General features: G+C 40.2%; 1 protein-coding gene across 5 annotated transcripts in view; it reads left to right on the top strand.

The window, feature by feature from the left end:
• Nucleotides 1-12535, top strand: part of HELZ (helicase with zinc finger) — an 83448-nt gene that overhangs the window by 4118 nt on the left and 66795 nt on the right. The window lies entirely within an intron of this gene.

Consider the following 12535-nt stretch of genomic DNA (forward strand, 5'->3'; position numbering starts at 1 on the left):
CTGTTGGAAAAGGAGTCCTTAGGAATGTAAGCAGGCAGATTGTAATTACCCATGGGTGCGATTTTTTTGTTGTTCTTGCATTTCCGTTGCACTGATTTTAAAGTTCAAAGATACTTAATGTGGCCAAATATTTCTCTGCATTTTTATAAGCAAATTCATTGTCATCAATCTGATATGTAACTGGTTATTTACCCAGTCTTTTCTTGGAATCCTCCAAAATAGTAAACTGCAGATTCACGACAGGAAAGCCAGGTAAAAAAACAAAAACAAAACCATATAGGTTTCAATCTTATTCCTTCCTAAATGTAATCTTGCTACACTGAGAGGTTCCATTTCATGACTGAAACATTTGAGTGGTTGCTATTGCCCCATCTGTGTCCTGAAGGAGCACCAAACCGTCACATTTTCTAAGCTGCTTGGAATCTTCGTCAGATGTTGGGAGGCTCCTTCTAGTCTATCCCTGCACTCCACAGTATTTCCAAGAAGCGGTAGGTACGCAGTGCTGCTGAGTCGGTTGGAAGAGTTTTTGTAAGTGATTTTATGTAAAGAGATGTTTACGAGTTGTTACTGTAAACTGCTGGGTGTTTGTTTCTGTTAGTCTCAGGAAGTACCACTTGTGCTAAGAATGGCATGGCTGAAGTGGATGGGTTTTAGTCTTTGGGTTATATGTGGTCTGGGGAAATACGTTTCATCATCCGTTCTGCTTGTAAGCAGTAGGAAGGCTAACGATTCGCAGAGTGCTGATGACTAAACGCTGGAAGAAAAGGAATTGCAGAACGATGTTACATAAAGAACTCTAAGTGTTGGAGGGGCAGGAAGTAAAGGGCAGAAATGTGAGCAGAGCTTGGCTTGGCCTAAGCTGGTCCTGTTAGGGTAAGTGTTATTTAGAAACAGCCCTTCAGTCTGTGAATTGCACTTTTTTCCCATAATTATATATTGCAAAAATACTGTGTTCATCAAAACACTAAAAATTACACTGCCTAAATGTGCTTAGAAAGATTTTTCAGAGCCCTTCAGACCCCACAGCAAAAGGGAAATACGTAAAAACAAGAGTTGTTTTTGAGAATCTGTTGTTAGCAATATGGCACAAGTGTTTAATTTGCTGGAAAATATTTAGTGGTTCAGCAAACCAAGAAAGTAGCAAATCTTTGTGGACATAATAAATGGAGAATGCCACAAATGAAAAGCATGGTGGTTTTGGCAGCATATAAAATAATGCTTCTTCCTTATATATATCTTCTTGCTTAAAATAATCTATATATTTTTTAAATGATGATTTCATTTTGTCTTGGGGTATTGTGGGGGGGAAATGGGCAGTATGCTTCAGGTCCTAAGCATCCCATCTGAATTCCCCATGAGCCAGTTGTGATTCCAGACTGCTGCCTTGCAGCTGATCCTCTTCCATCCTGGGAACCAGAATTTGTTGGGCTTTTCTCATCCTCTCCACAGGGGGGTCACGGAGGGAAAGGTTTTTGTACCATACTTCTGCATCTGCACTAGCACAGTGTTATAGCTGGGTGCTGTGGATGTATTACACAAATTATGGTTCTGATTATAGTTGTTGGAGCTAATGGTTTTGAGGTAACTGTACTTTGGCCATACTTATGACACTCTCGCATTCGGAATGGTGCAGGACACTTGTTTTGATGTTTTAACTGACTGATGTTACTGTATGGCTGTAGTTGTGTGTATATTTGTTTGGCTAGGCCAGATGCTGTTTTGTGTTTGTTTTTTTTTTTTTTCTTCCCAAAGCTTTGTCAGAATTATTCTATTAACCGCAGTAGGATCATTACTCACTGCTACTGATGTCTGTTCTTCAAGTGGAGTTTAAAATACGTGGCTGAATCTCTAAAGCTCATTTCAAAAGGAGTGAGTAGGGTGAACACCACTGGGGAGCTTGCATTGATTTGGATACCAGTTATGGGGTTTGCTGTGCAAGGAGAACTGGGAATCCATGTCCTACTCTCAGGAGAGTTCTAAAATTAAACGTTAAAATTAAAGGAGAGGAAACAGGGAAGTTATAAAAGCATTATCTGGATGCAGGAGGGTAATGTCATTAAAATATGGAGTTAGAAGACCATTTCCCAAACCAAGCTTAGCCATATTATGCTATTTTATGCCTTATTATTTGAAGCACAGTCATGTAGAGATGGATTTCAAAGGTTATTTACAATAAGGATGGCGATTTTTAATGGTGAAGGTTAGTAACTGCTGTGAACTTCCCAAACAGCATAACAGAAGCGTCACACAGTCACACAATAGGTACGGTTTGGGGAAAGACATTTGGAGTATCTGTGGGTGGCATCCTTGTGCTATTAAATCGGGTATGGTGTGACCCTTTTGTGCGATGCATTGTATGAACGTGTATCAGAAAGCTCAGTCCCAGTATTATTCAGTCCTACAATAATGTGAGTTCATTGTAATGCTGTGATGAGCACTTGAGTGTACTGAAAGGAAACTTCCATGTTCTGTGTCACAACCTTCTGGCATGTTTCTGTGTTCAGTTTGTGCGCCGTGCATTGTTAACTGATATTCAGCATGAAGATTTTTGTATTCTTTTGCCTCTTGAATGGATTGAAAGAGTTTTGCTTCTCAAACAGAAAATGAACTTAGTGTTGTGGGTTTTTTTTGTTTTTTTTTTTTTTTTAATTCATCCAACCGTACAATATAAACCTGTAGCAGCTGCATTCACACTGACAAACTAAGCTGTGATTTTCAGGTAGATTTCTTAGACGTGGATGTGGTGCTTTGCAATACTGGGACGTGTCGAGACTGGAGAAAGTCCTTGTTTGAAAATGTAAGTTTGACACTTGAGAAAAGACTCTTTCGGCATCACTACAAAATCCTTATTAAGCAGAGAAGACTTGGATTGAGCCACTGAGCTTTGGAGCTGTTTCTTTTTTTGGGGAAAAACCAGCGAGTTTGTATGGGGTTTTCCAAAAAGGGAAGGATTTACTGCGGTAAATCATTTCCTAATTTTAAAAATACTTTTATTGCTGAAATCCAAATACAGGTTTATTAGTGAAAGCTGAAACTCGAACACAGGACAAAGTTAGGAACTGCTAATTCTGCTTCTGTCTCTGAGACTGATTGAATTTGTGAGCTTTGGCAAATGAAGTATGTAAGACTGTGCTGTGTGAGTGGCAAGTTCAGTGAACGTCCTGGAAAAACTTCTGTGACATACGTTGTTGCATTTAGGATTCTGAAATATTCATAAATATGATGTGTTGCATGTTGAAATGATGCTTGGGAATCTTCTTTGACTCCCCCTTGCATTCATTGGTGGTAGGGTTCTGCACTCACTTGGCATTTTGAAAATTAATTGACGTGTTTAGTCATATGTGCACAGATGTAGCTGTATTTCATACAGCAGACATATTTCGAAAAGTACTTTTGGCAGTCTTATGACTCAGTGGAGAAGAGTATTGGTAACTGCGTGACTGTGTAAATGCTTCAGATCAATGGCATTCACTTTTTTGGTCAAAATTATTAAACGTTGCATTGTGAAATGTGTGGACACTTAGGAACAAGGCCTCGTTTTGTTATTCAAGTGTTTAAGAAGGAAGAGGTTCTGCCACAAGCAGGTTGTAGTTTGAAAAGCTGCGGACTGTGATCTTTTAAACAGCTTTTAGGATATGAATGCTGTGCTCTCCTGCAAAATGTGTTTGAGTTTGGGAGTTGTAGGTTGGTCCCACTCCATGGAGAGTTAGCTGGCTCTGCTGTACTGATTCTTCCCTTTGTTTTTCTCCAGTAAATTTCATTAAGAGAAGCAAAGATTAAATTACTTTTCGAATGCATTTTTTTACAGTAAGTAATTGGTGATGTTGTTATGGGGATAAAATGGTAACCACAAGACAATATTTCAATTAAAATACCCTCATCTTGGATAAGTGTGAGAAACTGTACCCAGAAAAAGTGGTAAGAACATATATGGAAAAAAAATAATACATGGGATACAAACTGCTGCTGTTAACCGGTTATTATGAAAGATTGTTTACGTGAGGATTTTCTATGAAGGAGCCAAAAGAACTTTAGGTGGGGCAGAAGCACCGCCTATTACATGTTACCTGATGTACTATTACATGCTCACTCATTTCAGTCGGGTGTTACTTGCCAAATTCTAGTTATTTGCGTTGTGATTTCCCATGGTAGGTGTCTATCTCTAGCTACGTTTCTGGACGCTGTGAAGGGCTCTGCCAAGATAATTGTCTTTTCTAAAATTTAGGTAAAAGTGAAATATTTTCTGTTCACAGTAAACAAAACAAACAAATAAACAAAAAACCCACTCCCCTCCCTGCCCCAAAACAAACAAACAAGCAACAAACTTATGGGTATAGCTCTGCTTTGCAAACAGATGAGATGTGCTACGGTGTGACATTTCTGCCAAGGATATGCTGCTAACCAACCCTGCGAAAATCTGCTCAGCATTGGTTAAATTAGTTATTTGGGCAAATCTAAAAGATCATCCTTGCAGTGAATATGTATCAGCCCGAGCTGAACGGGATTTCCGTACAATTTGAAGGCTAGGGTTTTGCGTTCCCCCAGATCGCTCCCTGGTCTGATTTTGGACACAAATGAGAGCTCAGAGAATTCCCCATCTGTATTCCCAGTAGCCAGTTCCTCTTTCCTGCCGCTCTATTTTCGTGCAGCACCAGAGGAGGCAGTGACTTGATTTAGACAGCGCAAATTGTAGGTATCTGCAGGATATGTAGAATAAATGTGAAGATGGGCATGGCTGAGCAAGTAGATTGAGGTTGGAAAACACTGGTGTTAGAAAGAGAGAAATGGAAGGGAGGCTCTATTGCATGGACACGTATGAATTACTTTATCATGCCAATACAGCTGTTGGGTAGAACAAAATTTTGTTGTTTGCATAGATTGGAAAGTTTTTAATACACAGAGTAGGAAATAGGGAGGAAAAAAGATACAATTCACATTTAAGCTATATCTTTGCTATATTTCATTTTCTGTTTTTCTGATGAATGGCACCGTGTTGTGACACAGAGAAATGCTGAATACTGCAGCGATTCCCCGAAGTCAGTGCAGACACTGGGCCTTCGGTCATGAAGGAGTCCATGGAAGATGTGATGGGGAAAGAGCACTTCTAGTTGTCTTAATCTGAATGTAAGAAATTCAGAGAAATTTTGGCTTTAATATTTTTGATTGTCTCAGTTATTTGTAAAAATGGGAAAAGAAGGGTAATGATGTTTTAACACTCATATTTTGTTGCAGTATTTGTAAGCATTACTGAAAAGCTGATGAAAACATGAAAATGCAGTTCTGTGAACCAGATTTGAGTAGCATGGAGTAAATCAGGCCTTAGGCTGCGTGCTGGAGTATTTAACTACACATTCATTAAGCCTCAGCCTCTGCTCTGCCTGATCATGGAGCCACTGGGAAATGTAGTGACTGAGTAGTGCCTTTCAGGGCTGTAGCGTAATGCAGACACATGGGAGGGCCAACACAAGCTTGTGCTGAGAATTCTGGTATTACACAACTTTTGGGTATTGAAGTATTTGTAACAATTTTAATGTATGCAACATTTTCTGGGTTTGTTGTGTGTAAATAGGACTCTTGTCTCTGTCAGTTAGGAATGGCTTTCCGATGAGGTCAAGACACGCTGGGTAGGTGATGTGCTTTGACTTGCTGTGTCTTTTGCTTAGTTCGATCAAGATAGGTAATGCTTTTAGACAACGGTGTTGAAAACATAAAACCAAAAATGCAGGAGGTGAGGATATTCAGGATCTTCACCTGGTGGATAAGGTGGTTGTAAGTGCTGAGGCCAGGAGTTAATTTTCAGATTTTGAGCCAAAGATAGCCAGGTTGTCTGTGTGTACATGCTGCTTCCATCCGTCTATCTATAGTTTGTCCTTTTTGCTGCTACTTCCGAAGTGAAAACAGATTAGTAGAGATAATAAGGTGTTAATAATCACTTAATGAAATGTCTGTTCTGAAATGGTAACTGGCATGCAATGAAATCTAACTTGTTACCATCTGTGATGTATGTGAAGTGATTTAAAGAGCACAGAGGGTTCAGATGCAGAACTCATTTGCTCTTAATCTCAGTTGCTGCTATATTTGTGGTGCTGTTGTTATGTGAATGGTAAACCACCCACAGATGCTTGTTCCTTTTCCAATAACTGTGGAGGTGTTTGTTCTATGCATGAAGTTTAGAGGATCATGCTCAAGGCTCCAGTTATGTGGCCAGAGCTCCCTTGTCCTCCTAATTTACAGTCCTGTCTTTGTGGAATTTTTTGGGTGTGTTTTAATAGGAAGGACAATTGAAGAAATTAATAGTAGAGGGCATCATGAACATCTTAATTCTTTATTATTTTTTTTTTCCCCCCTACCTGAACTCAAGTGTATCATGTTCTTTAAAGGCAAAGTAGCAGGAGTTCTTGCTGCTGTTATGCTATATAATAAAACCTTGAAAGAAGCTTTCCTTGTTCTGTATGCTCCATTTCAGATTTAGCATCATTTTTGGCATGTAAAGTAGGGTCATTTTGCCTGGAGTTGTACAACATTAACCAGAGTAATTCAGTTTCTGTAGAAAACTGATTAGATAGTCCTCTCTCAAGGGTGGAGACATTGTATTTGTTCTGTAAGGTGTGCAGTACATTACTGAGCGCTGTGGAGAACTAATATTGCTGGCTTCAGCCGTAACTGCAAGACATGGGTGCATAACAACTCTGCAATTATGTGTTGTGTTTTGTTTTTTTTTTTTTTTTTTTAAAAAAGGGCAAAAGCACCTTTTCTAATACTCTTTTCTGCATGAAAGAGGCACCGTCCTTTTTCTGTATTGTGTTAAGTCTTTCTTATTGACATAGTGCACCATCATTACCTACTCTTACTTCGTTAAATGATTTCTTAGTGTGGGATTATTTATGATGGCTATGCCATGACATTAGGAAAGTGCATTTTTTCCTCTGTATGTCTGTAAGTGGCTTCTGTGCTATATTTCTTCTTGTAGGCTTGAGTAAGATGTTTTTTGTCTTAAGGCAAAGTAAGTTTATTCTATATTTTTACGTAAGGAAAGTAAATACATAACTTTGTTACCCTTCTGAAGGCAGCTGAGTGGTGTTGCAGTATACTACAAAAACAATTACATAACGCGGTGTAGAGGTACAGGCATGCCTTAAGTAGGGATCACTAGAGATGCCAGAGCAGCTATATAATGTGGTTTAGCAGTAGATAGGTTTATTATTCCCTCCTTTATTATGTGGACTGACGCACGCAGCGTGTTTGCTGAGTCTCAATAGATGAACTTCAGTGACCCATCTTTATTTAACTCTAGTGTTGTCACGATCACAGGTAAGGTAGCCAGCAGTTTTGCTGTGCAGTATACTTAATGTATTTTACTTAATCCAGATTATACAACAAACCCAGATCTTTCCGTGCCTGTGTAAATTAAAGTATGTAGTCAGTCTTCCTGATAATTTTGAAGGAGAAGATGACTTCAGCCACAGGCTTGTGTCTTCACCAGCTATAAAAAACTTCCCAAATATTAATTTCTTGTATTACAGAAATAATTTGCACGTTTTTGAGGCCTTCATATGTGAATTGCTTTCATCTCAGTTCTACCAGAAACAAGCTTCAAAAAGTTGTGCAAAGTTTACTGCTTGTCTAAAACATTTGGAGACTGCTTTAGTGAAAGCTGGAAACTAATGGGTGGATTCTTCAGCTAACCTAATGAATGCAATTCGGGGTTTTTATTATTACAGGCAAGAGAAATAAGATTTTTCTTTTACTAGCAAACAATATTTTGGAACAGCACTCTCTGTCTGGGTAAGTGGCAGCTCATGTCAAGAATTGTTGGGGTAAATGATCTCTTTGTATCCATAAGAAACTGAACAGTAAATTTTCCTTTCTCCCAGTGGACTTAATATCCTGGGTCTCTTGTTACATATTTTTCCTAAGGCTTGCAGCTTCTTTGAGACCCTTTGGACTTCTGTGAAATTCACGTTGGCCTTGAAGTTCAAAAGTTATTGGGAAAGGGCAAAGCAACTAGCCTCCAAAATAAATCTAGCAGACCTCTTGTTTCTTAAAAGCAATTGCTGGGACACAATGATAAAACAGCTGGCTCTTCTTTAAGAATTACCTGGATTTATTACTTGTTCTAAACTTCCGTCCAGTTTATGGGAAGGGCTGACAAATGACGTGCTAGGAAGCAGCGTGGTCACCATATGCATTTCCTGAGCTGAATTCCCACTCTGCTGTCTCGGAGCCTGTGTCAGCCGGACTGCAGCAGGTGATGGAGCTGGAAGCCCTCTCCTCCTCTCCTGCACTGGGGTGCCAACGGGATTCCTTTGGCAGGGAATATCTGGGTGCTCGTTTCTCCCAGCAGAACTCTTTAAAGGCTTGGTGTTGCAATGGGAGGCAGCTGGAGAGGCTCTTGCCCCTCCGTGTTCCCCATGGCCACGGGGCCCGTTCAGCGCGCGAGTCCCAGGATGTGGTGCTGGAAGCGGAATTCAGCTCCCTGTGAGCTCCCACCCCTCGCTCTGTGGGGCTGCGAGTTGAACATCATCGCTTTAGCATAAATCTTTACAAGAGATGTTAATGTCTGGTTAAAATATGCAAATATTTACTGACTTGTCTACTGTTTGTCAGCTTGGCATGCGAGACCTTGGATCTGATCCTTCTGTCTTGGCAGACATTGGGAATTTTGCCAATAACATTAATAGGAACAGCATTGTGCCCTCTAATCTGTTTGTTTATGAAATACAGCAGGAGTTATCTGGCTAGATGCTGTACAGTGAATTGAAAAAGCATCTGTTTGAATTTTTTTTTTAGGAACTGGCACTTACTTTAACTTACAATTATCTTCGTGTACGGATCCTTTGGTTCCATCAGAACACTGTGGCGTAAAAGTGCAGAGTCACGAGTTAAACCTCTCTGAAATACTATCTTAGTTTGCGATTTTCTCATCCATGCTGATTTTTAGTTTGTGCTTGGACTAATCAGGCTGTGGAGTAATTCTTGAAAAGCATCCTGTGGCCCAAGCTTAGCACTAACTGGCTGCCTGGATCACACTGGTCACAGCTCATCCTCTGAGCCAGCCCTTTGGCCTTCCCCAGCCCCCTCTGCAGATCTGGAGGGGAAACGTGCAGTTTTACTTGGGGATTAGCGTTTAGTTACTCTGTCTGTATTCGTTTACAAAATCTCATTGGGAAGAAGGTGAAATGCTCATTAGGAATATTGCTCCCAAAAATCGTTAGTAGGGAATGAATCCTGCTCAAATCTCAGCAAAACCAAAACAAAACACCAGGGGCTGAGTTGTACCTGTTGGAATTAACCAGATCTTCTAAATAATAGGGACAGCAGATACTTTGAGGAAGTTAAGCTGGATGGGACTTGGCCTTCAAAGAAACGTAGATCAGTCAGAGTTTCCTACTCCTGAAGGAGTTTTTGGAAGGCACAAGGTGTAAAGCCAGGGTTCAATGTCTGGATTAGCTCGTGAGGAAGAGTTGTTTCAACTCCTGTATGGCTCCAGTCAACACGAGGCTTACAGGTAGAATTTGCAGGTGCTATGCTTAATGTTATTTAAATATCTTATTAAATGCCTAAATCAGGAGCCTTCCTGTAGGCAGTGGCACTGCTGTGAGATGATTCAAAGCTGAGAAATGCTTTGAATCGGCTGCTGATGATAAAGGCGCTGTTGATAACACATTGTGGCTGTAATTCTAAGGTAGGTCCACCTGTCTGAGACGTGTAGCTTCAGACAGTGGGAATAGGCCTGTCTGCTGCTTCCACAGAATTCAGAAGACGCATTAAAATTTGCTATTAGAATAAATTATTACTCAAATTTGAATTGCAACTCTTCTGGCGTGCAGTTCTCCAGCTGCTTTGAGAAAATGAATAATCCTGACATTTATTCTGCTACATGCTTAGGATTTTAATCTCAGTTTTACAGGCAGAAAAACTGAAGTGCATAAGTAATTAGCTCAGTTTTGCGAAGAGTTGGGAATACGGCACAGACCTTGTAACACTTCTGCTTTCAAATGTAATCTGCAATCATTTCTACTCTTGGAACGAGTGTAGAAATTCCAGTTTTACATTTGAAATTTTAAACCAAGAAACACTTGTAGAATTCCAAATGATTTTCCCTTAATAAGTGTCTCCTTTCCTTGGATGTCAAAATGTTAAATGCTCTGAAATAATTTTAAACACGGGTAGGTCATGTACTATAATAGACAAGATTTTAAAAAGGCATGTTTTGAATTCACATTCACACGATTTAAGTCTTAGTAACTATATTAGACACAGCTTAGGGGACCCAAGCCAGGAGGATAGGTTTTCAGAGTCAGTGGGAAGAGGTGAGTGCCCCCAAAGAAAACTTCAGAGCAGCCGGACTGGATCTGAAGTAGACAGTGCAAATACCCAATAACTGTGCGTGTTTGTGTCCGTCTGTGTGGGTATTTATGGAATCGAAATGAAATCTGAGAGCATGAATTTATCATTTCAGCTACGTTGTCTGCATGCTATTTTTTTATGATTAACTTTTTTTAAACAAATTACGCTGCAGTGGACTCCCTGCCTGTTATGTCCCATGCTCTGTGACTTCAGTGTCTCTGAAGTTACTCTGAAATACCGATGGTGTGACTCAGTTTAGTGCAGTTATCCAAACAGCCTGGTCCTGACTGCTCTGAACTCCACAACCTGTGGATCACGTTAAGGTCAGTTGTGTTCCCTAAAATGCCCTCTAAGTCTACAAATTGACCAAAGAAGTTGTGCAGCCTCTGCAGTACAGTAGGCCACTGCTGGGGGTGTAAAACCTGGCTTCTCCTCGAACTACTTCAGTATTTGGTGAAACAGCCAATATGGGATGATTGATAAATATCATGTATTCCTTTTTTTTAACATGGTGCCATGCTGGGGAAGAAAGGAAGAAGGGCTGGGTAGCACAGCTTCCAAATGCCTCTTGGTTACGCTGGCCAGGTCCGTTAGGGTAGGATGTGTGTATAAATACTTGTGCTGGAATAAACACACAGAAGCTCTGCGGAGACTTCTGGTCAAAGGAATTTTGGTTCTATGTCAGCCGGGAAGTGAGGAAATCAAAAATACAGCAGAGTTCATGAAATCCTCTCTTTTCAATCCCCTAGGAGGAAAACAAAGCATGTGAGAAAAACATCGATTAACTCTTGTGTTACTGGGAAGGAAACCTTAATTTTGTAAAATTCTGTGCCATCAAATTTTAGTAAAATTTTTAGTTATATGTAGAAAGGATCCCTGCGTAAATGGTATAACAATACCTAACATTTGTATAATTAAAAATATGTGCTTGTTTAAGTGATCCAACTGAGTGCTTTTAATGTTAATATAATTACTCCATAAATGACTTTTCTCACACACACAGAAATGCAAAACCTACTTCATGCTTGTGTTCCTCCACCTTGGGGAAGATTTGTAAAAAATTCTCATCTCCATCAATGTAAATGTTGTAAAAGAGAACATGGTTTCAGTCAAAATAGTCTGCAGAAATCAGATTTCCTTTGCATGTTTGTGGTGTGATGCTGAAAATCAAGTTTTAGGAATGGTGTCAAGCACAGAGAACACTGTCATAGGATAAATCAAACTTGTGAATGTTTCTACTGTATATTGGCTTAGTTATGTGTTAATGAGAAAAGTGGGATGATGAAGAGTTTTTCTTGTATGGAACTTGTGTTTATTTGACTATCGGATTGACTTCTTAAATTTACTTGATCTTAGAATGCTTAAAAACATCCCAATATGAAGTATAAAGGAAGTCTTTAGCAATGGACTTTTGAAGGGAGAGTTATTTTAGTTATTTTCAATGACCGTAACAGCTGATGGATCATCATGAAGATTGATAGCGTGCTGCTTCTTAGCAGACCACATGAGAACTCTTGAGTTTTCCTCTTTAGGTTACCAGAACACGTTTTTGTCAAGTCAGCTCTGAAGTGTCTCTAGAGACACAACATTTATTTAAACACATCAATGAAGGGGTAATATAGATGGGGATTATAGAAAGGGTTTTGCTTTTCTACTGGTGGTTCAGGCTGTGGGTAACCGCTTGTCGGAGTTTACTGTCGGATGCTGTTGTCTCTATGTGGATTTGTATCACAATTGCTTCACTCCCCTCTCATCCCCCCCAATATTAACTTTAAAATTATTCAAGAAATTCTGTTGGCAAGGGACGTGGAGGTGGTGGTGTGGCAGGGTTTGCTCAGACACAAAAACAAAGCCCTCGATGGAGGTTTCCTGTTGACCTCCCATCCGTGCTCACCTGTCCTGTGCCTTGGCTTGCCCTCGGGTGGGACAGCGATGCTGGGGGAGCAGAGGGGGCTGCCAGAGCAGGAGTTGGGGAACAGGGAAGGGATGGATGAGGTGTATCCAAAATAGCAGTCATGTTTGCAGTGAAGACCCACCAGCAAAGTGCGTAAAGCTGTAAAACCACTGCTTCCTTTCGTACAGGCAGTCATGGGCTTAACTGTGGTCTTGAATTAGACTCAGAACTGAGAGCCAGGAGGGATGGAGGTAGGAGCATGGAGAAAAGAGTGGGAAGAGGTCAGGTAGA

Source organism: Anas acuta, chromosome 18 (assembly GCF_963932015.1).
Source record: "Anas acuta chromosome 18, bAnaAcu1.1, whole genome shotgun sequence".
Classification (NCBI taxonomy): domain Eukaryota; kingdom Metazoa; phylum Chordata; class Aves; order Anseriformes; family Anatidae; genus Anas; species Anas acuta.